The sequence below is a fragment of the Ursus maritimus genome, unplaced genomic scaffold, assembly GCF_017311325.1.
Source record: "Ursus maritimus isolate PB19 unplaced genomic scaffold, ASM1731132v1 scaffold_4, whole genome shotgun sequence".
NCBI lineage: Eukaryota > Metazoa > Chordata > Mammalia > Carnivora > Ursidae > Ursus > Ursus maritimus.
In genome coordinates this window covers 26,451,347-26,478,084 of record NW_024426552.1, presented here as the reverse complement: position 1 = coordinate 26,478,084, position 26,738 = coordinate 26,451,347, and the positions used below count along the sequence as shown (strand labels likewise).

The 26,738-nt window shown below is 39.5% G+C and overlaps 1 pseudogene; it reads left to right on the top strand.

The window, feature by feature from the left end:
- The first annotated feature begins 14,898 nt into the window (after positions 1-14,898).
- On the top strand, positions 14,899-25,761 carry LOC121100489 (annotated as a pseudogene).
- The last annotated feature ends 977 nt before the right edge of the window (positions 25,762-26,738 follow it).

Here is a 26,738-nt window from a genome sequence, read left to right as displayed (position 1 = left end):
CGGGGCAGAGTTTCTTTTCTTATAAAAATGAATCCCATTCGACCTCATCTGCTTCCACCCAGGGGTTTTTCTGCTGTATTGGTTATCCCTTCTCCCATTCGAGTCTTCAGTCTTTCCCTCTCTTCTCTATCCTTTTCTGTACATAAGCAAGCTCTCTAATTATGTTAGTAATTTTGTAGTCTTTGTTCTAGCGCCATATCTCCATTCAGCTACTGCCTCCTCTCTCTCTTTCCCCCACCAAATTTCTTGAAAGGACTCCCACCACTAGATTTTTCTGCTTTCTAACATCCTGTTTACCTCCAGCCGCCAGCTGTCTGCGTTCCAAAGGCTCCCTGCAAACCTGCCTAAAACTGGTTTCACTGAAGATACCAACTTTTGTTGAAATTAAATGGTATTTTTCAGTCCTAAATTTTCTGAACACTCTGACACATCTGAAACTGTCTCTAACTTCCTTCTGGGACTGTTCTCTACCTCTTTCTTCAGGGATGACAAGATTCTGACTTCCCACCTCCTTGGCCAAGCCTGCATCTCTTTAAGAACCAATGTTCTAAGGTACATTCATATACTTTAAAAAAATTATTTTAAAGAATATTTAATGAAATCGGTTTCTTGTTAAACAAATATTTGAAAGGTGTCTTAGAATTTATTCTAATAAGATTCAACCAATACAAGGTTGCTTCAAATATACAAATATTGCTTCATAGGGCTGACATTGTAATTAGAAAAACAAGTGAAATCTACAGAGATTGCAAATAGTTTTGTTATAAGAAATAAAGTATGAGAAATATGATGGTTTATGCTTGTCCCCAGCCATATTTTCTCTCAGACATTTCTATTACCTCTGTTTTATGAAAGCAAATAGGCCAACTTGACTTGGAAAATTCTATTCAAGAGTGTGGGCACAGAGGAACTTAGGGAAAGGGAGGGGAGAGGAAGAAATCAGAGAGAGAGACAAACTATTAGAGATTATGGACTCCAGGAAACAAACTGAGGGTTTCAGGAGGGAGTTGGGTGGGGGGATGGGGTAACTGGGTGATGGGTATTAAAGAGGGCACGTGTTGTGATGATCGCTGGGTGTTATACGCAACTAATGAATCATGGAACACTACATCGAATACTAATGATGTACTATATGTTGGCTAACTGAACATAATAAAAAAGAAGGAAAAAAAAAAGATTCTCTCCCTCCCCGCCCCCCCAAAAAAGAGTGTGGGCACAGGATAGTATAACGGAGAGGAGAGACTAAGAAGTAATCATGGTTATGAACTTTAATTTGAAGTACTTAATGAGTTGCATAAGAATAATCAAAAGTAACTAGCTAACAATATTTAAATTTAACCCCTATTTTATTTTATTTTTTTAGTGAGAGGCAATTTTTCAGAAGAAAATATTAAATCACCAACTTAAAAAAAAAAAACAAAAAACCCTGCCATCCCTCATTCCTCTCAAATGATTGAGGTTGATTTTTTTTAAACACAATACATCTTTTTTAAAAAGTCCAGAGGATATTTTCTGGCATTTAGAAACATTTTACTACGTATAAGACTCTACCACAATTCTCTGCTCACATAAAATGTGGTTTTGAAATAAGAGTTCATTTTTTAAAACATTTTATTTATTTATGAGAGAGAGAGAGTGCGAGAGCACAACTGGGGGGAGGGGCACAAGGAGAGGGAGAAGCAGGCTCCCTGCTGGGAGATGTGGAGCTCCATTCCAGGACCCTGAGATCATGACCTGAGCTGAAGGCAGATGCTTAACCAACTGAGCCACACAGACACCCCAAGAATTTATTTTCTTGAGAAAAATAAAGTGCTTATACAGAGCTAGCCAAAACAAGTCTCTACAGATTAGATAGATTAAATGGTTGGGAGTACTGTAACTCCAGAGTGCCTTGCATGGGGAATCCAGTGTGAATGAATGGAGACCCTGGGCTTAAGTAATGGAGCATTACTCTTATGGTTATGGAGTTATTCCTCATGTGCTATAGCAACTTGATTTTGTAGGTATATCCCTGTAAGTGGAGATACTATAATCAAATGGTGTTTCCATTTTGACTTAAATGCTGTAGAAACGCAGCAATTACACTAAAGATAAATGGCATTTGCCTAATTGCTGTATTCCCCAAGTTGGGTTGGTAAATTGAAATTATGTTTTTTAAGATTTTATTTATTTATTTGAGAGAGAGAGCGAAAGTGAGAGAGAGAGCACAAGCAAGGAGAAGGGGTAGAGGGAGAGGGAGGAAGCAGACTCCCCGCTGAGCAGGGAGACTGACATTGGACTTGATCCCAGGACCCCAGGATCATGACCTGAGGCAAAGGCAGATGTGTAACTGATTAAGCCAACCAGATGCCCGGTAAGTTGAAATTATTTTGTGAAGGTCATCATTTTTTTAATATTCCAGATAAACTCAGTATTTTATGAAAACATTGATTCTTTTGAAATTTGAATTTGTTATATCCCTTTCTTTTTAAAGATTTTATTTTATTTATTTGACAGAGAGAGAGAGAGAGACAGGCAGCGAGAGAGGGAACACAAGCAGGGGGAGTGGGAGAGGAAGAAGCAGGCTCCCAGCAGAGCAGGGAGCCCGATGTGGGGCTCGATCCCAGAACGCTGGGATCACGCCCTGAGCCGAAGGCAGACGTTTAACAACTGAGCCACCCAGGCACCGCTGAATTTGTTATATACTAACATATCTTGTAAGTATGAGTTTTTTTTATGTCTGGCTCAAGCTAAGATTTCTTTTTTGTACTTTACAGTGGAGTGAAATTTTAGGTGTGAGCTCGGTTCTGGAGTGAACTTGAGATGTGAAAAACTACATGTAGTCAACATTGTCCTTGAAAATCCCTTAAATTGCTAGTAAAATAGACTCCATGGTAAACCATATTAGAATATAACCTCCCATATCTAGAGTCCAGTGCAGTCAGTTTTCCTTTAGCTTTGGACCGGATTTTTGTTCTTCAAATAACATAGTTTGCTTAAGTTTGAGACCACAATGTAATAAAAATATTTATATTTAAACATTTGAATCACAGCTCAATGAGGGAGATGCTTACAACTTGAGAGGGTCCTAAGAACAAAATAATTGAGGAAACAACAGATAAAATCAAGCAAACTATTTTGGAAGGGGTGCTATCTTGTACAGTATCTATTAGTTTGCTAGGATTGTGATAAAAAAGTCACATAGGCTGGGTGGCTTGCACAACAGAAATTTATATTCTCATATCTAGAGTCTAGAAGTTTGAGGTCAAGGTATCAAGAGGTAGGTTTCTTCCGAGGCTTTTCTCTTTGGCTTACAGATGACCCTCTTTTTTCTGTGTCTTTACATGCCCTCTCTCTGTGTATATCTGTGTCCTAATTTCCTCTTATAAGGACATGAGTCATTGGATCAGAGCCCATTAATTACCTTTGTAAAGACCCTCTCTCCAAATATATTCACATTCTGAGTTACTGGGAATTAGAACTTTAATCGATAAGTTTGGGGAGGATATAATTCACCCAATAAAATAGTAGAATTTAATTATATTGTGTCTGATTGTATTAGATACATTTCTTTTTTTTTTTTTTTTTGATTTTTTGTTTATTTATTTGACAGACATAGACAGCCAGCAAGAGAGGGAACACAAGCAGGGGGAGTGGGAGAGGAAGAAGCAGACTCCCAGCAGAGGGGCCTGATGTGGGACTCTATCCCGGAACGCCGGGATCACGCCCTGGGCGGAAGGCAGACGCCTAATGACTGCGCTACCCAGGCACCCCGTATTAGATACATTTCTGATGCACTAAAAGATCAGGTAGCCTAGTAATCAAATAGGTTCTTTCTATGACTTGTGGAAAAAGGCCACCATTACTATTATCTATCTATATCTCTAGGCCCGCTACCACAAACATCACCATCACCACCATCATCTCCTTCATCAAAACAACATGGCCACCATTCTACTACCATCACCATCACCACCACCATCACCCCATCCCCACCTGATAAAAACTACTCTGGATAATTCAGCCTTAAATTCTAAAAGACCTCAGGTAGAGGTTTAAACCAACTGTTGACCAAGTCAAAAAGTTTCCATGGAATAGATCAGATACATCAGGTCTTCAAATTGAATTCTACAATAATACAGATAATATCTCTTGGTTAGTGATAGCTTTTCTAAACATAACACTAATATCATAAATTATAAAGGAAAGTACTCACAGATTTAATAACATAAAATCCAGCATCCTTGGCATGTCAGAAATACAGCAAATAAAATTCAAACAATAACAAGTCTCGAGATTTTGCTTGTTACACATATGTGAGAGAGGGTTAGTAAAGTACACTTATAGGTTAGATAGAGTAAGGATGCCTGGTGCTACAACTTACTGAGATGGAAAATCTTGGAGACAATTAGGTTTGGGAGAGAGACCAAGAATTTTATTTAGGGAGTACTAGATTTGAGTACTAGTACCACATACAAGAGATACTGCGTAGATAATTGTGTATCATATTTATGTAACCCAAAAGGCATTCAAATTGTTATTTTTTGCTATTAAGATTTTACTTTTAATATGCCATGAAAATCTTGATTTTATATTTTTCAAAATATGTTCCCAGATGCATCTCTCAATGCTCCAAAGACTGCTCCCACTTTCTTGAGGCAATAGAAGATGCTGGATATAGTTCTGTCCTTCTCTTTTTATAATATTAAATATAACTTTAGTTGCCATATATCTTTATGTGATTAAAAAAAAAACAGTTTACAAATGTTAGAATCCCGGGTTTGAAACATTTCCATTGTTTTTAACCCACTCAGCATTTTGTGGGTTTTTAAAAAAAAGAAGACAGCAGTTTGAACTCAAAGCTTACTAGTCAATACATTTCTGCTGAAGGAAGGGTAAGATTGAAGAAAAGTAACTGTTCATTTCTTCACTGGCCTCAAAAGTGTACAATACCCAAAAGGATACATCAAAATGAAACCCACAATGATTATTTTGAAACTTAGACAACTATCAATTTTTACCCCAAGCAAACAATGTGAACAAGACACTAACTATGTTTGCATATAGTAACTGTAATTGTACAGCTTCTTAAATCATCTAAGAAGGGTCTTCTAGTCAATAATCAAGAAATCATTCTAAATTAGTAGTTATTTTCATTTAAAAAGGCTTCCCTTTTTTCCCACAAGTATTCCTCATGAAAGAATGTGTTTTCTTACACAAATGTCATACATATTTGAAGCAGCAACAGTAGTCAGCAAAAATGTGGCATTTCTGTTTACAGTTGCTCCAGAGTATGTTTCGATTTCACAAAGCCATTATCCAGTGTGGCCGTAAAATAGACACTGTAGATTCTAGGGAGCAAAGATTATTTCTAAAATCAATGTTAAGTCAAAGAAATACAAAACAGGACATGACCCTAAATTTCTGAATCTAGTCACTAAGAATAAACACCTAAGAAAAGTTTCCTGCTATTTTCTCAAAGAAATAAAGACCTGAAAGGGCTTGTTTTTGATTGAACAATATTCTATGTGCTGTATGGATATGGAATTTAAATAGACATACATTGTATCTGTCTCTGCTCTATTTCCTGATAGCTCTCCCTTTCCACCCCCAACAATATATACTACCTTTTACCAAGTTACAGACATGAACCGAAATCATCCCACATGGTCCAGGGGAAGAGGTAATGTAATGCACTGATGTAAAATGTGAGGGGAGAAAAAGTCCTTTTCAAGCTTCTCGAAAGCAAAATATATTTATATCACAAGTCCCTCAGGAAACACTGATGTCTTTAAATTTTTTGGTAGTATCTTTTTCCTGATACTATACTTAAATGTAGTTGTCTTAGTCAGCTTGGGCTGCTACAGCAAATTACCATAGAATGCATGGCATATAAACAACAGAAATTTATTTCTCATAGTTCTGGAGACTGGAAGTCCAAGATCAGGATGCCAGCATGGTTCTGGTGAGGACCCTCTTCCGGATAACAGGCTGATGACTTATATCCTCGCATGGTAGAGAGAAGGCAAGAAATCTCTCCGGGGGTCCTTTCATAAGAGGTACTAATCTAATTCATGAAGACTCCACTCTCATGATCTCATCACCTCTCAAAGTCCTCACCTCCTAATACCATCACTTTGGGGGTTAGGATTTCAACCTATGATTCCTGGGGGGACACAAACATGCAGCCCATAACAGTGGTTCCTATGAGGACTTCCAGTTTCTGCAGCTCTTCTCCCACCACTTCCGCCCCTTCTTCTTGAGCACCAGTTTCTAGAACTCGTCCATTTAACATCTGAATCAATATTCCTAACATTGGCTAATTTGCTGAAGTCTTTGAAGATTTTTTTTTTTAAAGATTTTATTCATTTATTCGACAGAGATAGAGACAGCCAGCGAGAGAGGGAACACAAGCAGGGGGAGTGGGAGAAGAAGAAGCAGGCTCATAGCGGAGGGGCCTGATGTGGGGCTCGATCCCATAATGCCAGGATCATGCCCTGAGCCGAAGGCAGACGCTTAACTGCTGTGCCACCCAGGCGCCCCTGAAGATTTTCTTGACCTGTCTGTTGGAGGTAGCCATACTGGAAGCAGTGAAAGATTCTGCTGATTAATGTATCTTATCTCATCCAAGGTTGAGTTCATAAAAATTCAAGGGTAAGTCCTACAGAAGTTGCAGCTGTAGCCACTGCTCAAAACTGAGGACACTAGTTGTCACTGCTAAAGGAGTCAGCCATAGCCTGACTTTCTCTTTCCAGCCCTTCCCATGAAAGGATACTTGTGTGGTTGCAAAGAAGCCACAGACCGGGAGAAGATATTTGCAAATCATGTATCTGATAAAAGACATGCATGCAAAATATACAAAGAACTCTTTTTTTTCAAAGATTTTATTTATTTATTTATTTAGAGAGAGAGTACACACATGAGTGGTGGGAGGGGCAGAGGCAGAGGGAGAGAGAGAATCTCAAGCAGACTCCACACTGAGCACAGAGCCCAACTCGGGGCTGGATCTCACCACCCTGAGATCATGACTTGAGCCAAAATCAAGAGTTAGACACTTAACTGACTGAGCCACCCAGGCACCCCTATAAAGAACCCTTAAAACTCAACAACATGGAAAGAAATAATTATAAAGTGAGCTAAAGGGGCACCTGGGTGGCTCAGCCGGTTAAGTGTCTGCCTTTGGTTCAGGTCGTGATCCCAGGGTCCTAGAATTGAGCCCAGCGTGAGGCTCCCTGCTCAGTGGGGAGCCTGCTTCTCCTTCTCCCTCTGCCACTCCCCCTGTTTGTGTGAGCTTACTCTCTCTTTCTATCTCTGTCAAATAAATAAATCAAATCTTTAGGAAAAAAAAAAGTGGGCTAAAGATCTGAACAGACACCTCACCAAAAAGATATACAGAAGGTAAATAAGCATTTGAAAGGATGTTCTTCATCATATGTCATTGGGGAATTGCAAATTAAAATAATGACGAGATACCACTACACATCTGTCAGAACAGCAAATATCCCAAATACGGACAAGACCAATGTTGGCTAAGACGTGGAGTAACGAGGACTCTCATTCACTGCTGGTAGGAATACAAAATGGTATGGCCGCTTTGGAAGACACTTTGGTGGTTTCTTACAAAGCTAAACATGCTCTTATTATATGATCCAGCAAGTGCACTCCTTGGTATTTATCCAAAGGAGTTGAAAATGTATGTTTCCATAAAAACCTGCACATGAATGTTTATGGCAGCTTTATTCATAATTGGCAAAAACTGGAAATAACCAAGATGCCCTTTAGTAGGTGAGTAGATAAATGAATGGTGCTGCACTCAGACAATGGAGTATTATTCAGGGCTAACAAGAAATGAGCTTTCAAGCCGTAAAAAGACATAGAGAACCATGAAAATGTATTACTAAGTGAAAGATATCAGTTTGAAAAGTCTTCATGCTGTATGTTTCCAACTATACGACATTCTGGAAAAGGCAAATTGATAGGGACAGTGGAAAGATCAGTCAGAGGGAAGGAGAGGGAGGAGGAATGAATAGGTGGAGCACAGAGAATTTTTAAGGCAGTGAAACTAATCTGTGTGATACTGTAACACTGAATACATGACTTCACACATTTGTCAAAGCTCACAGAACAGTACAACATGAGGGAACCCTAATGTAAACAAAGGAGCCTAGTTAATAATAAGGAATATATCAATATCAGTTCATAAATTGTAACAAATGTACCATACCAGTGCAAGAAGTGAATGGAAACCATGGCAGGGAGAAGAGAGGTATGGGAACTCTCTCAATGTCTGCTCAATTTCTCTGTACACCTAAAACTGCTCTAAAAAATAAAGCTTATTAGTAATTTTTAAAATATTTGATAAAGTAAAAACGTACTTTACTGCTCTCTCAGGGTTGTTGAAATCAGCTCATTGACAGGATTTCATTGCCAAGGATTCATAAGACCAACCTGTTCCAAGTGCTCTTTTTGCACTTCCAAAAGGTTTTTACTGAGAATTCCCTAATGTGCCATTAGGTTGGTATTGGGCTAGTGGTAGTCACTGGAGTCTCCACTGGCTTCCATGTTTAAGTGCACAAGGAGATGCAGGTTCAGAAGATCCTGTCCATGATGCTGGAGCAATGGGTACAGATCAGAAGTGGGAACTGAAGCAGAGACAGCTGGTGGACTTGAGCTAGAGCTACTACTGTGAATGAACCAACTGGAACAGTGGTCACAGGATTTGGTCTCTGAGTCGTAGCTGGGGCTGGTATTATATCAGTGCTTTGGGATTTGTCATCAGAACCATCAGGAACTTTTCCTCATCTTGATTATATTCTTTGGGGGCAGTTAATATCATTAAGAGTATTATCACCATTAAGGGCTTTGTCTACAGAAATTGATTTTTTCCCTCTGCTCTAAATGCATTATTCACCTTCAGTGCTGTTACTACAAAGCTGCAGCCAGCTCCACAGGGTCTAGTTGCCTGCACTTCACTGAATTCTGGAACCAAGGTCCTGACTGAGACTGGAGCCCGCAGTCCTATCACATTCCCAGAGCCAGACTCCCCAACTCCCCATCTATAGTACATTGTCCAGACCTCTAGAAAGCTCTGTTCTCAGACCCATTGCTGCACACAGCCCAAAGTATCCTTTAAATGGCAATAGAATCGGTATTTCTTGGTTTAAAAAGAAAAAAGGAAGAAGGAAGTCCTCTGTTAGCATGTTAATTTTCATCACCTTAAAATAAGAGAAATTTTCAGTTAAAGGAGCATAGTTCACACTGGAGAAATTATATCATACTATATTTTTAAAAACAAATTTTAACTATTAAAAATGGTTTTAAAACTACCTTTCTGTTTTTTGGCATTTAGAACCTGGCAAATAATAATACCCAAATGCATACAGTGGAAGCTTAGGGAAGAACAGATCTAATCAAGAGTTGAGTTTAAGACAATCTATATGTATGGTACTTGTAGGTATCCACATGGAGTTGTTGAGTAGGTAGACATTGATTTTAAAATTGTTACACAGATGGCATGAAAGCCATGTAAATAAATGACATTACCTAGACAGGGAATATATAGAGAGAAAAAAATTCTCTGTGGTAGACCAATGTAGAGATTACTAGGACAGAATCAGATCTTACAAAGGAGACCGGTAAGGAGCGGCCATTGAGATAGATGACAATCAAGAGCAAGAAGTCCTTGGCAGGGACTAAAGGAAGTGTTTCAAGAAGGAAGGGATAACCATTTGTGTCAAAAGCTATGAAATCATTTGTGTGAGTCAAAAGGTGCTTCTAGGTAAGGCAGCAACAGGACTGAGAATTGACGGATTTGGCAGTATGGAGGTCACTGGTGATTTTGAACAAACAGTTCTTGTGGGAGGAAAGAGACAGAAACAGATTTGGAGTAGATTCAAGGGAGTGTGGGAAAACAGGAAGTGTAGAGAATGAGTATAGACAATTGTTTTCAAGAGGTTACACTGCAAAGGGAAGCAGGGAAATGGAAAATGGAGCTGAAGGAGATGTAAAATCAAGAGTTTATTGTCCTGTTGTTGTTGTTGCTGATGGAAGAGAGAGGGGACAATTGCAGGCATGAAGTCTCTGAGCAGATGAGAGGTGATGAGATCAGTACAGCAGAGGAAGAGTTGACTTTACGACAAAGTACTACCCATCCTGTTTAACCACAGGAGGTAATATAGGATATATGATTATGGATGCAGGCTGGCAGATTGATATTTTTCCATGAAATGAGAAACAAGGCCATCAAGTTAAGAATGAGGAAGAGAGATGAGGTGTTGAAGGCTCTTGTAGAGAGGAGAATGTGTGTAATAGCTTTGAAAGAGAGGGAGATTGAACTGACTCAGAGATATCTCATGCACTCTCCTCTTAGGCAAGTAACATACCTGTCTCAAGGGTTCTCAGACAGATAAAATAATTTGGGGCCTTTCGGTAGAATTTAATTTCATAGGAAAGAAGTGAGAAATCCCAATTTGTTTCCATTCTTCATAAACTGTATCCAAAAGTTCTAAGCCCCAAAATTTGCTTTCTTCATTGTCCTGCAGAATTTCAGGGTTGTAGTTTACTTCAACTAAGAATACAACACCATTTAAATTTATTTCTATTTAAGCCTATACTTATAGAGCAATTCAAGAAACCAGAAACCATGAAGGTGAGTCATTCAGAGGCACTTTGCTTCCCAGGACTAGCTGATTAAAACCACAGTCTTAAACAAAGTATCCCATCTCTGATCTACAATTGGCCCGGCATAAGACACAAGATATCACAGCAACTTTTTTCATGACACATCTCCAAAAGCAAGAGAAACAAAATAAAAAATGAACTTGTGGGACTTCATCAAGATAAAAAGCTTCTGCACAGCCAAGGAAACAGTCAAAAAAACTAAGAGGCAGCCCACAGAATCTGAGAATATATTTGCAAATGACACTACAGATAAAAGACTGGTATCCAAGCTCTACAAAGAACTTCTCAAACTCAATATACGAGAAACAAATAATCAAATAAAAAAATGGGCAGAAGATAGGAACAGACACTTTTCCAATGAAGACATACAAATGGCTAATAGACACATAAAAAAAATGTTCAAAATCATTAGCCATCAGGGAAATTCAAATCAAAACAACCTTGAGATACCACTTTACACCAGTTAGAGTGGCAAAAATCTACAAGAAACAACAAATGTTGGAGAAGATGTGGAGAAAGGGGATCCCTCTTATACTGTTGGTGGGAATGAAAGTTGGTACAGCCACTTTGGAAAACAGCATGGAGGTCCCTTAAAAAGTTAAAAATAGAGCTGCCCTATGACCCAACAATTGCACTACTGGGGATTTACTGCAAAGATACAGACGTAGTGAAGAGAAGGGCCATATGCACCCCAATGTTCATAGCAACATTATTCACAATAGCTAAATTGTGGAAGGAGCCGAGATGCCCTTCAACAGACGAATGGATAAAGATGATGTGGTCCATATATACAATGGAATATTACTCAGCCATCAGAAAGAATGATTACCCAACATTTGCAGCAACATGGACGGGACTGGAGGAGATTATGCTAAGTGAAATAAGTCAACCAGAGAAAGACAATTATTACATGGTTTCACTCATTTATGGAACATAAGAAATAGGAAGATCTGTAGGAGAAGGAAGGAAGAATGAAGGGAGGGTAAACAGAAGGGGGAATGAACCATGAGAGACTATGGACTCTGGAAAACAAACTGAGGGTTTCAGAGGGGAGGGGGGTAGGGAATTGGGATAGGCCAGTGATGGGTATTAAGGAGGGCACATATTGCATGGAGCCCTGGGTGTTATATGCAAATAATGAATCATGGAACACTACATCAAAAACTAAGGCTGTACTGTATGGTGACTAACATAACATAATAAAAAATTATTATTAAAAAAAATAAATAAAAGTTAAATTAGGCATTTGAAAAAAAAGGTATCAACTCATCATAGAACCATTCCAATGAGGAAATCTTCCTTATAATATGCCAAAATAATGATTATTTAAATTGGGAGAATATTGTTGATTTGTTAAAATACCTCTCAGTGACCACCTCACACTAAAAGAGAGAGAGAGAGAGAGGGAGAGAAATAAAACTTTATTTGTAATGTCAGGAAGAAAAACGATCTTTTTCCTTCTACCCATCTAGGTTTTTGGCTGGATCTCACAGCAAAAGACAGGTTAACAAGAGAAAAGCATATACATTTATTTAATATAAGTTTTATGTGACACAGGAGGCTTCAAAAGAAAGTGAAGGTCTGGGTCGCCTGGGTGGCTCAGTTGGTTGTGTCGGACTCTTGATTTGACTCAGGTCATGATCTCAGGGGGTGGATTGAGTCCCATGTCAGGCTCTGGGCTCAGGAGGGAGCCTGCTTGAGATTCTCTCCCTCTCCTTTTGCCCCTCCCCACTCCACATTCTCTCTCTCGTTCTCTCTCTCTCTCTCAAAATAAATAAATCTTGAAGAAAAAAGAAGGAGGAGGAGGAGAAGAAGGAGAAAGAGAAGAGGAAAGTGAAGATCCAAGGAGGCAGTTAAACCTGAATGTTCTTATGCTAGTTTTGATGAGCAGTGACAAGTTGTGGGAAAATGACGAAAAGGGTATTAGCTAAGTATAGTAAATCAGGGGAAGCTTAGCAAGACCCATTCATTCACAGTCAGAGATAAGGATACTTCTTTCCTTTGGGTGGTGGGGGGGACACCTCTCACATGAGGGTCTTATGACATGCTTCAGGGAAAAGAGTGAGAATCGCTCCAGCACCTGCTCTTTCTCAAATTCTTTCCGCTTAAAATATTCAATCTTCCAGGGGCGCCTGGGTGGCGCAGTCCTTAAGCATCTGCCTTCGGCTCAGGGCATGATCCGGCATTCTGGGATCGAGCCCCATATCAGGCTCCTTTGCTAGGAGCCTGCTTCTTCCTCTCCCACTTCCCCTGCTTGTGTTCCCTCTCTCGCTGGCTGTCTCTCTCTCTGTCAAATAAATAAATAAAATCTTTAAAAAAAAAAATTCAATCTTCCAAAGTGCCATATTTAGGGATAGCGTGTTCTGAACCCTATCAGTAACAATACTCTCCCTTTATTCCAAGAACTTCAATAAAGAGAATAATTCTTAGATTGTGACACTAAATGTAATTTTAAAAATATTTTAGGTTAAGAAACCAGAACAAATAGTTTCATAAATATAAGGTGAAATGCTGAACTCAGAGCATCAAGATATGATTTATTTAAAGAAATGTATTAATACTCCAAACAAGTAACAAAAGAAGAGCAAATATTATTCGATTACCGGGAGTATACATCATGTAGCCTCTGAGGAAGAGTTCATGACGTGGCAGATTAGGATTGCTATATTTGTTCACTGAGAAGCAATTGTTCTATAAACGAACAAAAAACAATTTTCACTATCAACAATAGAAATTGCCAAAAATTAAAGCATTCATTTTAATATTAAATATTAATACTAATTTACTAATATTCAACATGGACAGCCTTTTTAAAATAAGCCTTTTTAGGTTTTAAAATATACTTAAATGACAAGATATGTAGTCTGGACAGAATACTCTAAAATCTTGAATTACATTCGCCTACAAGTTTAGAAATATCCAATTAGAAATAACTTATAATAACTTCTATGCTCCCAGCTTCAGCTTTGACATGTGAAGAACTTGGACGTTGTTACTGCTATCCTCACAACATGAAAAAAAAACTGGATAAACTGACATTCATGACTCTTCTTGAACTCCTCAGAGAAGTGAGGCCTCAGGGCAGATTGTCCCCCAGGAATCTGAACAGACAGGTTTATCCAGAGACACGCAGCTGACACTTGCTGATCGGAACAGAAGCCTCAGGAGCAGAACGCAGGTAGGAACACTGTCACGGTAACTCTGGTGAATGGCTAGAAGCTGAGCAGGGACCAAGGTAAGATTGAGAACCGTCTGGGGGCTGGAGTCTTAAGAGGGTCCCCCATTTTCATGGGCTTTGATTCTCCTGCCTGTACTAGGTTCTCACTGTGAAGATCCAAGAGGGATTGTCGTGGTCCTGGCAGGGAAGGGGCAGAGTAAGCACCATGAAATAAACCGCCAGTTTGAACCACAGTGAGGGACTGCTCTCCTGCCGGCGGAAGGGAATTCCTCCTTTCATTGCACCCACCTCTGGCCTTCCTGTTTCACCTAAAGAGGCAAAAACAAAAACCAACCCCCCCCCCCAAAAAAAAGTAGAGTCAACAAGGATCAGGACTTGAAGGAAATAGATTCCTACAGCTGCAGCCGTGGAAGGGAGTCCGGGGTGGGAGGTGGGAGAAGCTCTACCACTAGGGAAAAACTTGGGAAGGTCACAGTCCAAGGACAAAGGCCCACTAACACCCGGAAATGTAAAGATTATGGAATGCTTCCCCTTGCCCCCATCACACCGCTACACCAACAGGTTTCCAGTGTAACAGTGGATGACATCAGTAGGTTCTGCCAGGAACAGGCCTTTCCGGCGGTGGCGTACTTAGGGAAGCCCAGTGTCAACAGGGAAAATAAAACACAGACACGAGAGGAATTTGAAGCTTCTGGCATCTACAGCTACAGCAAAAATTAACATAAAGCCTCACACGAATGGCCTACTTAGCTCAGTTTTAATTATTCATGCATAGCATATTCCCCTTTCAACAACAAATTACAAGACCTACCACAGGCAAGAAAAAACACAGTCTAAAATGACAAAGCAAGGGGGCGCCTGGGTGACTCCATCGGTTAAGCTTCTGACTCTTGAGTTCGGCTCAGGTCATGATCTCAGGGTCATGAGAAGGCCTGAGCTGGGCTCCGTGCTCAGCAGGGGATCTGCTTGCCTCCTTCTCCCTCTCCCTCTGCTCCTCCCCCTGCTCACATGCACCCCCCCCAAATAAATAAACAATCAATCAATCTTTAAAATGACAAAGCAAATGTTAGAACCAGCTTCAGATATGACACGGACTTAGGGATTATCATGCAGAGAATTTAAAGTAACTATGATCAGCCTTCCTGTACTATCCAGAAAGGTCCATACAGCATTGTTCTGGGTTCCAGTTGTAACTTAAAGGGAAACTTCCGTAGTGTCTGGAGCCCTTGACATCTTGCAGATAAAGGAGGAGGATGTCCTCAGGTTCCATGCAGCAAGAACCCACTCCGTTGGCACTGACCTTGACTTCCAAATGGAAGGGTACCTCTACAAAAGGAGAAGTGATGGCAGCTATATCATCTGAAGAGAACCTGGGAGAAGCTTCCGCTGACGGCTCATGCCATCGTTGCCACTGAAACCCTGGCTGATGGCAGTGTCGTGTTGTCTGGGAAAACTGGCCAGCGAGCTGCGCTGAAGTTTCCTGCGGCCATTAGAGCTACTGCTGTCGCTGGTCTCTTCCTCCTGGAACCTGGAACCAGATCCAGGCAGTCTTCCAGGAGCCCAGACTTCTGGTGGTTACTGATCCCAGGGCTGACCACCAGCGTCTCACAGAAGTGTCTCATGTTAACCTGCCTGCCACCGCTCGGTGTAACACAGACTCTCCTCTGCTCTGTGTGAATGCTGCCATGCTGTGCACCGAGGGCGCTCACTCAGTGGGTCTGAGGTGGTGGGTGCAGGCCGTGGAAGTTCTGCACATGCGTGGCACCATCTCTGGACACCCATAGGAGGTCATGTCTGATTTCTCCTTTTATAGAAATCCTGAAAAGAGATTGAAAAGGAGGAGCAAAGGGGTGTCTGGGTGGCTCAGTCAGTTAAATGTCAGACTCTTGGTTTTGGCTCAGGTCATGATCTCACGGGTCGTGAGACTGAGCCCCTGCGAGGGGGCGAGGGGCTCCACACCCAGCAGGGAATCAATTTGAAGATTTTCTCCCTCTGCCCCTCCCCCCACTCTCTCTCTCTCAAATAAATAAATCTTAAAAAAAAAAAGAAAAAAGAAAAAGCAAGTCACTGCTGAGGCTATGTGACTAAGGAGGAATTTCAGGGTGAATGGACTGTTTCAGCTCCTAAGTTCACTGCTACTCGACCCAAGGTCACAGGCTGGTCCAAAGGCACGCAGGTGTCCTCTGTGCCCACCCAGCAGTTATCCACTAAAGACTGGAGCACTCCGCCTGCCACTTAGGACTGGTCGGCAGCTCCCACTGCTCCGGTCACTCAATGGGTAGGAACACTGAGTGGCCTTAAGTTGTTCATCCACAGACTCTCAAGCAGAAAATGGAAATAAGGTTGATAGAATAAAGTTTCTTAAAAAACTTCTTCAATAAAATAAAATAACTGATTAATATTGTAGCTGGCCAGTGGAAAAAATGGACAATGTGCAAGAATGTAGAGGTGATATAAGCAGAGAAATGGCAAATCTAAGAAGGATTGAAAAAAGAAATGTAAGATATCAAAAACACTATAACATAAATGAAGAATGCCTGCTATGGGCTCATTTGTAGATGTGACATGACCGAGGAAAGAATCAGTGAGCTTGAGGATAGATCAATAGAAATAATTGGAAGAATCTAAGGGTTAAAAGAGACATTAAAAGTTGTCTAATATATTTACTCGTTTTCCTTCTGAAAAATTGGATTAAAAATTCATTCTCTTTCCTGATGGGATGTCAGTGATATAAACAATCATCTAACTCTTGCTCTCGGGACTTCTGCAAATAGCAGCATATAATTTAACAGAACTAGCATAGATGAAACAACTTTAGGCATTTAAATATCATTTGCCTCTAAAATGCAATGCAATACACGAGTTACAGGCAGTTGTGATTTAATTAAGAGAGTTAGAACAGGATCCTGCATTTTTTCCACTATTTTATAGCATCCTGACCAAAAATTTTTAACATATTTGCATTGTCATTGTTTGACTAAATGCCCTGCATTCTTTATGCTGTATCCTTTACACTTATCTACTGCGACTTTGATCCTTTCTGGGATTAAGGATTGGTTGTCAAACATTGAAACTAAAAGCTCTTATTAATGGCCCCGTCTCTTTGGATTTTAGTATTTAACATCCCTCCAGTCAGTGTTCAGTTTCAGTTCTGCTGTTCCTGTTTGCACTTTTTCAAAACTTGTTTCCAAGGATTCATTATGTTGAAACACTGAAGGTCAAGTTACTGCTAAGTGGATTTTTTAATATATATTGTAATGTCAGAAGAATAGTGCAACAGTTTAAGATTATTAGCTTTACCTACTTTCAGTGACTGAAATTAGTATTTGAGCTCACATTTACATATTTCTCATTCTTGTATTTCATTCCTCATATATGTAAAATTCTGTGCTGGTGTTGAGGTGGCTAAGAAGAGGTTTCCCTGTCTTCAAGGCATGATTAGGCTATAACTGTATATTAGAATTAACTTGGAAGCTTTTTAAAAATTCTGTCATTCAGGCCTATTTGAAGTGGGGCCTGTCTGAGTTGGGGTCCAAGTACTAATATTTTTAAGAGCTCCCCAGATAATGTATAAGCAAGATTAAAATTATTGAAAAATATAGTAAGAGAAATATCATACAGATAGATTTGAAAGTGATAGATAAGATTTTCGCTTACACACACATACTCATGAAATCTCAGAGGATGAGGAGTTCATTTCCAATGTCGCAATCAGCAACAAGGGTTTCTGAGCTTAAAGGGCTGTAATGATTTTGGAGAGTATTACCTGACTGAATGGAGATGCATGTCTGGCAGGAGGGCACTATGACTGAAAGAAGACAAAGAACTACTGGGTGTTTACCCCAAAGATACAGACGTAGTGAAGAGAAGGGCCATATGCACCCCAGTGTTCATAGCAGCAATGTCCACAATAGCTAACTCGTGGAAGGAGCCGAGATGCCCTTCAACAGATGACTGGATTAAGAAGTTGTGGTCCATATATACAATGGAATATTACTCAGCTATCAGAAAGAACGAGTTCTCAACATTTGCTACAACATGGACGGCACTGGAGGAGATAATGCTAAGTGAAATAAGTCAAGCAGAGAAAGACAACTATCATATGATTTCTCTCATCTATGGAACATAAGAACTAGGATGATCGGTAGGGGAAGAAAGGGATAAAGAAAGGGGGGGGGTAATCAGAAGGGGGAATGAAACATGAGAGACTATGGACTATGAGAAACAAACTGAGGGCCTCAGAGGGGAGGAGGGTGGGGGAATGGGATAGACCGGTGATGGGTAGTAAGGAGGGCACGTATTGCATGGTGCTCTGGGTGTTATACACAACTAATGAATCATCGAACCTTACATCGGAAACCGGGGATGTACTGTATGGTGACTAACATAATATAATAAAAAATCATTAAAAAAAAAAAAAAGAAAGAAAGAAGGCAAAGAAATATACTTGACAATGACCTTTTTGGATGATGTAGAAAAAAGATGGCTTCAGAAGAGAACACTGTATGGAATCGTGGAAAATAGCTGAGACAGAGATCCCAAACCGTGAAGACCTTAAAAATTTCAGGGTGACTTACAGGTTGGTATCATTATTAGGTATTTTTTAAATAGGTTTTGTTGGTGGGTTTTTTTTTTTTTTTTGGTATTATGTAAGTGTTCAGAAACTTAAATACGTGATCCTGTTACTTAGCTCAAAAATTAAACATTATCAATGCAGTTGAAATCTGAGTACTTCCTTCCCCGATAATAACTGTCCCACCCTCTGCAGAGGTAATTATCATCCTAAATTTGGTATTTATTATTGTCATGCATTTCTTAACACTTTAGAGACATAGGTGCTTATGTTACCAAACAAGATATATTTTCCAAGTTAAAAAATATATTGTAAAGTATGGAAGAGAATGAATATGGCACGATGAAAAAGGTGTTTCAGGATATTGGGCCCAGCAGCAGTATAGAGGAATCATGAAGGAAGGGCTGGTTTCTGGGAGAGTAACTATTGTTTTGTGGAATTGGGCCCTGTTGACCATTCCCTCATTGCTAAAGCACTCTCCTCCCTAGCCTTCTCCTGTACCTCCTTTTTGAGTTTATTTCTACCTCTCTCTTCTTTGTCAGTCTCTTCCATGGCCTCCATTTTTTTTTTTTTTTTTTTTTTTTTTTTTTTTTTTACCACTTCTTACAGCTCTTACTTTGCTGGGTAGACTTCCAGGTCCTTAATACACAAATACTGATGACTTCCAAGTCTCTTTGGTCAACATGTGTGTCTCCTCAGCTCCAGGCCTGGATTGCCAATTGCCTGTGGTTATCTAGCTCCAAAACCATTTCCATCATGTCCAAAATCAATCTCAGTGCCATCTTACTCTCCTCCTGCTTTATTCATCTCCTTTATGACATATTTCCTTTCCCTTTACTTTCTATCTCTGCAAATGATCCCCCAAATTAGTCTTTTTACCCAAGCTAGAAAACTGGGAGACTTTCCCACACTTCTCCCTAATCATCAGTTGTGCTCAGCAATTAATGGCACGTCTTGCCAGGTCAACCTCCTTAATCATACTTGTATTGTCCCCCTCCCCAATTCTCTCCACTGCCCTAATCTCAGGGTCTTTTTGTCACTTTTCTACTCTGAGTCTGTAAACTTATCTCCCCAGCCCTCATTTTGTCCATTTTATCTGTCTCTCATCTGCTCTCAGAGTGATTTTCTTAAACACAAATCTGCTTATTTTCCACTCCAGGTAGAAAAACAAAACAAAACAAAACAAAGAACAACTCCTCTAGCTTCTACAGAGGCTTCCCATTTTGTTCTTTTGAGCCCTAAGGATTCTACAGAGTTGACTCAAAGATATCCAATGGTACCGAGTTAGGGCAGATGAATCTTTTGGGGAGACGTAGAAGAGTTGGGTTTAAAGCACAGACCCTTTTTACTCCTCTTATCTTCATATCCTGCTGCTAAGTAATTCATTCACCAAATATTTTTTATTTGATAAATTTCACACATAACAATTTGTAAATTTAAGGTGTACAGTGTATTACTTTGACATACTTATATATTGTAATTTGATTACCATTGAAGCAATATTTATCACATTACATCATTATAGTACAGAATTATTGACTATATTCATTATACTGTTTATTAGATTTCTGTGGCTTATTTACTATTCCTTACAACTCTGTACCCTCAATCAATATTACCTCCCACCTACTTCCCTAGCTGGTAACCAACATTTTACTCTTCCATTGTGTATGTATATCACATTTTTTTTAATCCATTCATCTGTTGATAACCACCTGAGTTGTTTCCATAGCTTGGCTGCCATTCACCAAATATTTATTGACACCTACCATGTGCGAGACACTCTTCTCTGTGCTATTTATATTAACTCTTTTAACTTTTACAACAACTCATGGATGTAGGTAATAGTATTATTCCCATTTTGCAGATGAGAAAACAGTGGGTATCAAATTACCCAAGGTCATAGCTTGGTACAACCCAGAATGAGGACTTGAACACAGGAAATTTGACTCTAGAATTTTGTCACCCAAAGTGGGGTCATTGGACCAGAAGAATTGTATCACTGGTAATATTATTAGAAATGCAGATCCTATGCCCCCATTCTAATCTTACTCATCAGAATTTCACTTTGTATGAGATTCCCAGGTGATGTATGGGTTCATTCATGTTTGAAAAGGACTTGTGTCTGAGTCTGGGTTTTTAACCATTATATTGCCCCCATATATCAAAAGTTACTCGTTCCTTCTTCTTCACCTCAGTTGGTTCTTTTCATGGGCCTGACAAAGACAGAAATAACAATCCCCAAATCTTGCCCCTTTTACTTTTCACTGAAGGGTTGATAGCAGGGTGAATGTTATGTGTGTGTGCTCTGAAGGTGAGCCCCCTGGAACTGAGCTAAGCCTCCTCCTTTCGGGGCTGCTTCTTCATTTGTCCTCAGTCTGGCATTTGATACTTTCAACAGAGCTAAGACGGGAAATTAAGAAGCTGGAACTTTTCTGGCCAGGGGAAATATGAGCTTGTATCCCTAGTAGTTATTATCCTAATCAGTTCTTGGTGTAGGTAAATTTTATAGCTCCTAAAGAGGGTCCGAAGGACTGACGTTCAAAATAACCCCTGGTCCCTTCATGGTTGTCCACAGTTGGTACGAATTCAGTACCAGTCGCTAACCAAGCAGGAGGAAGAGGTAAAAGCAGCTACGACTTGGAATCCAAGTAGCAGGGAAAGCTTGAGATCAGATGGCAGTATAGCCCTAATTAACAACACAACCATAACAGTTAGTCAAAGCGACATATATCTTCTAAGTTAATATGGCAGGAAGGGGTGGGTTTCAGAATAAACTCTAAATCACTCCATCTTCCAAAACTCACTCCTGGAGTCTTCTTGGCCAGCCTCACCCTTGGCTCCTTATCTACCTGGAGGCTGTTTTCAGCATGTTGTTGGATCTCTCACAGAACACTCAACACTCTGTCAAGCAGTAATGAGAAATGGATGGTTTGTTAAGGTTTTGCAGAGAGAAGGAGAATGTGTCATGTTACATACCACCCTGCAGAAACTTAAGCAAAATCTTCATTAGACATAAGCAAAATCTTCATCAGACATTAGACATTTCTGTTTTTCTTTCTCAAATGCTTCCTTCCCAATCTAAATAGTTTTCCCTCTTCTCTTTCTTTCCTCCTTTCTTCTTTCACACAGAATCTAGCAAACCTCTGTTTTGTTACTTGCATCAACTGCAATCCCAAGTTTAAAGAACTGGAACAAAACATAAACTGGAGAGTTCAGAGAGTAATGCATTTCCTAGCTGGCTTCACTAGCCACTGCATCCAACCTCATTCTCAGGACCCTTTCAAACAAAAGCAGGTCTCTTCCCAGGTGGGGGTAGAGGTGTCTAAATTAACAATAGACACCTTCCCCATATGGCTTCATTCTCCCCTCTTGCAGCACTTCTTCATGTTTTTTATAGAACTGGGAATAAAAGTCTTTATCCTGTTGGCAAAGGGCTGAGTGGACATGCCATCTTCAATGTTCAAAAGACAAGGTGCCTGCTCTTTGAACATATGTATTTATGTAACAAGCATTTGAAATGGGTCTTTGTATCACTATAGTGACTCTGGACACCTCGCACTCAATGAGAGAGGCCTCACTTAAGTATAATTTTATACATTGGCTTTCTACATGGTATTTCCTAGGAAAAGGAGCTCCAATTCTAGAAGTAGTTCTAAAAATATTGGAAACAAGTAATAGACAACATAATGTCTTACAAGCTTAACCTTCTTTTCCTGGTGAAAGGCTCTACATTTCCTGGCCTCTACCAGCCTTCCCAGCCTTATCCCACCATGCTTCAAACTGCCAACCAGCACCCTTGAGGTTCCCAGAGGGCACTTGATGCTTCAAGTTTCTGTGCCTTTACTTGTGTTCTTCTGTCCATTCACCCGGGAGCACTTACACCCATTTGGGGTACAATTTCTCTCAGTGCTGCTATGAAGACTTTACTCTCTTAGTCTGTTTTGACTGCTGTAACAAAGAGTCATAGACTGGGTGGCTTAAACAACAGACGTTTCTTTAATCACTGTTCTCAAGCTGGAAGTCCAAGATCAGGTGGTCAGGTTCCAAGGAAAGCATTCTTCTGGGTTCAGGCTGCTGACTTTCATTGAATCCAATGGTTGAAAGAGGGTGAGCGAGCTCTCTGAGGTCCCTTCTATAAAAGCATTAGTCCTTGCCTGAGGATTATTTCGTTCATGAGGGCTCTGCCCTCACAACATAATCACTTCCCAAAGGCCTCCACTTCTTAATACCATGACAAGGAGGATTAGGATTTCAACATATGAATTTTGTTGGGGGACACCAGTCCACCGCATTGATCTTCCCCATTTGAAGGGATCACATCTGCCTTTGTTACCTTGAACATATTCATTTCATTGCACCTATCCTCACTTTGTATTTACCTGTTTTGTCTCTAGTAGAAAATAAGCTTTTTGAGAGCAAGGACTATTGTCCTTATTTGCTCTTGAACCTCGGCCACTGCCTGGCTAATGTAAATATCCTTTGACTCTTTGGCTGAATATTCATTTGAGTGTTTATTTCCAAACTTAAATGGCAGCAGGCTTTGATGAAAGAAAAATAGTGTAGGTGTATAGTCTGCGTTAAGGCAGACTTCTGCTTGAGAAGAGCTAGTATGTCATGGGCTCTTTTTCCCCCCACTTTTGTATTCTATTTTTAAAGTGTGTTGGGTAAGTATCCAACCTTAGTAGTTTAGTCAGAGCTAGCATCAATAGTGTATTACAGGATGAATGTGTGATTTTCAACTACTTCTTAAAGTCTGAGATGGCTCTCTAAAGTCTGGGGAAGAAAAATTGAATGGATCCTAATTTAAAACAAAGTTTCCTGGAAGTCTCCATTCTGTTGACAAATAGAATTGTTCTTATTAAGAATAATTTCATACACCTCCAGCTATAGTGTTGACTTATTAAAAAAATAAACAACCTCTCCACTATCGGAGTGTATGTAAAATTGGCATCTATATGTATAACATGATAATTAGCTGGCAGCTGTCTTCTAGAAGTGTCATTAATGATCTAATAAATTATCAAACAGAAGGGCAATATTTCCCCTGTGTTACAAAAATCAATTTAAACTTTAAAAATATGGTTGAGATGCCAGGAAAAATTGATAAGCAATAAGAAAGACTTCTAAATTAAATCCCATTCTAAAAAATAGGACATACATTTGAGTTTGAATGTATGTCACTAAAATGGAATGCCTCACAGACAAGAATTTTGTGAAAAATTATCACTATCTTTTAAAAATGAGAACAGCCTGGGGCGCCTGGGTGGCACAGCGGTTAAGCGCCTGCCTTCGGCTCAGGGCGTGATCCCGGCGTTCTGGGATCAAGCCCCACATCAGGCTCCTCCACTATGAGCCTGCTTCTTCCTCTCCCACTCCCCTTGCTTGTGTTCCCTCTCTCGCTGGCTGTCTCTATCTCTGTCAAATAAATAAATAAAATCTTAAAAAAAAAAATGAGAACAGCCTAAGCTAAGGCAATAAATCATTGCAGAACAGACCACTTATACCCTGGAATTAGCATAGACCTGAATTCAAACTTTGAGATTGTTAGAATTCTTTTTCAATTGTGGTGAAATGGGACAAATCTATTTCTAGCCCTGTGATTTATTCATATTCGTTGTATGACTCACATTTATGATTAAATTTAAGGCACTGGCTGGTTATTCATCAAGATACAAAGAGAAGGGGGAAAAAAGTCTGTTGATCACCTTAATAGAATTAGTAAAAAAAAAAAAAAACCCAACAGATTAAGATGTGGAAAATGAGCAACTACTAATATGCTATTTTTCCAGAATATGAAAGGAAACTATTTAACTTTGTAAATCCAATAAATGTTTGTGTCACAAAATATAGGCAGAATATACTCACCCAAATGCCAACTTTATGTTCAGGGAGGACCAAAATAACAAAAAATAATAAGATATCTGAAAAATCTTTATACCTCCAGAGAGAAGACAATAATTCCCAACCATGTACATTTTAGTTGCATTCCACAACCACCTAGTTTAAGAATGAGAAAGTGTACTAAGTTTTTATTTAGCTGAGTTCAGGAATAAGAATATGTCAAATACCCTGGATTTTTAGTTATCAATCTAAATATAGTTTATATATCTTATTTTTGGCTTTGAGAACGTCCCTGAGTGCAACTTTTTGTCATTGTTTTCTTTTTCTTTTTCTTTTTCTCAGTTGTTCCCAAAGAGAATATCAATATTGAAACTCAGAAACCAATTTCAATTTGTTTTAGTGCATGCCTAGTATCAGAGAGGATTTCTTTTTAATATTTAAACACATTAATAAATATTTAAAGAACAAAGTACTTGTGCCGGGTAAATTCTAACTAAAGTAAGATGGAAACTATTTTACTGTTCCAGTGTTACTAACCATAAGTTGGGGATTCTCAGATATGAGGCTTTTTGATGTTTGTGTGCATGTGTGTGTGTGTGTGTGTGTGTGTGTGTGTGTGGTCCTTGCAGTCTATTCAGTGTAAAATATTTTCCACCTTAATTTTGGCCCAAGTTGAATAAACAATATAACTAGTTGGAAAATTAAGATGGCTCTTCTTAAAACTTTTGTTTAGCTATATGCTTTTGAACAAAATACAAATTTCAAGGGGAAAGAAAAATCCTTTTTATATTGAAATTTGTAGTTATTGATATTTAAGTCTGCTTTTTTCTTTTGCTTATTTTTGATAATAAATTAATATCTCACCATCAAGTATATAATTTAGACTTTAGAGAATAAAAGTTTGCAAACAAAATCCTTTGCAATTCTGTTAACTGTTCAGACAAATATCAAAAGTGGGAGTCATAAGAAGGCTAGTACTTTATAAGGGATAGTTATTTCCTGGGTCTTTAGGATCAAGGTCCCAGTGTACCAGCCAGTCCTGTAAGAATTCTGTATTTCAAATGAGCAATAAAACAAATCACAAACTTAGATTGATAGGTAACAATAAAGAGAATGTGGATTAAATGGGATTTGATGAAATCAGTGTGCTTCTAGTACAGAATTGCCCCCACTGAAAGTTGGAAGAGCCTAGCGCACACCACAGATTTTTACCAGTGTCTTCAATCTATGGAAATGCTTTGAAAGTCTGTGTGGGTTTTTTTTCTCTTTATCTCTTCTGCTCATCCCCCACCCACCTTCCCTCTGGCAACCGCCAGACCTAATCACATGGGCCCTGTTCCAGAGGGTTAGAGCCTCTCTCCTTCCTTCCCCTCTTGAAGAAGGAAACTGCCAGCCTTGGGGCAGCCACACGGAAATGGATTCTGCCAACAACCATGGAAGCGTGGTCGAGGACCTCCAGCCCAGTGGAGACCCCAGTCCTGGTGACTCCTTGCTTGCAGCTGTGTGAGACCCTGAGCAGAGAGCCCAGGGAAGCTGGCCTAGACTCCTTGCTCACAGGACATGTGAGATAATACAATGAGTTATTTTAAGCCACTGAGTTTGTGGTAACTTATGATGCAGTACAGAAAACTAATGCCCAAGCCTCTGGAATATCATAGGTAACTATGACAGCTTTGTGTCATTATATTTTTACATATCTCTATTTTCATTCACTTCTTGAGAGCTGGACTCCTCTTTGGTTCTCTCTGTGTTTTCCTTCACGTAGACACAAGCATTCTTTGAATATTCCTTGAATGAATTAATTAGTGGATGAGTTCTTTCTTGTAGTATTCTGGTTCTTTTTATGTTCAACCCTGCTAAGAAACTGCTCTGCCCATCTCCTACTTTTATTCCTTCCTCTGCCTGTTCACAACTGGAGAATGAGTTGTATCCATTAACCAGGTATGTTTTGGTTATAATTAGCAAGCATCGGAATTGCAAAGTCTAGTGAAAGTTTATCCCCTTGGGTTTGGGAGTCCAGCTACTCAAATCAATGCATCTTTCTTCATATTCAACATAAAGACATCCTTCCTTTGGGATGCCATCACCTGTCACTTAACAATTGTTAAGAAATTCTTAAAATGCATTTTTTCATAGAAATTTTCCAATTAGAAGTACTACAAGATGCAATTACATTATACATTCTGTTACTTAGGGAAAACTGGGCCAGTTAGGGCTCCTTGTTATAAGTGACAGAAATCAATTCTGCCTTTAACAAAAAAGTGTGTTGGAAACCTACTTGGCAGCTGACAGAATAAAAGGTAGCAGAGAGAATTCAGCTTGGAAAATGAATAGGAACTAAGGTGTGGGGAAGGTTAGAACTCCAGTTAAAGAGATCACCTTCAGGCCACTGAGGTGTATTGCTACGTCCTTGGCTTGATAGTAGACACTATTCATGAAGCACTCATTATGACCACCACTTTCCATTACCCTCAATACTCCCAC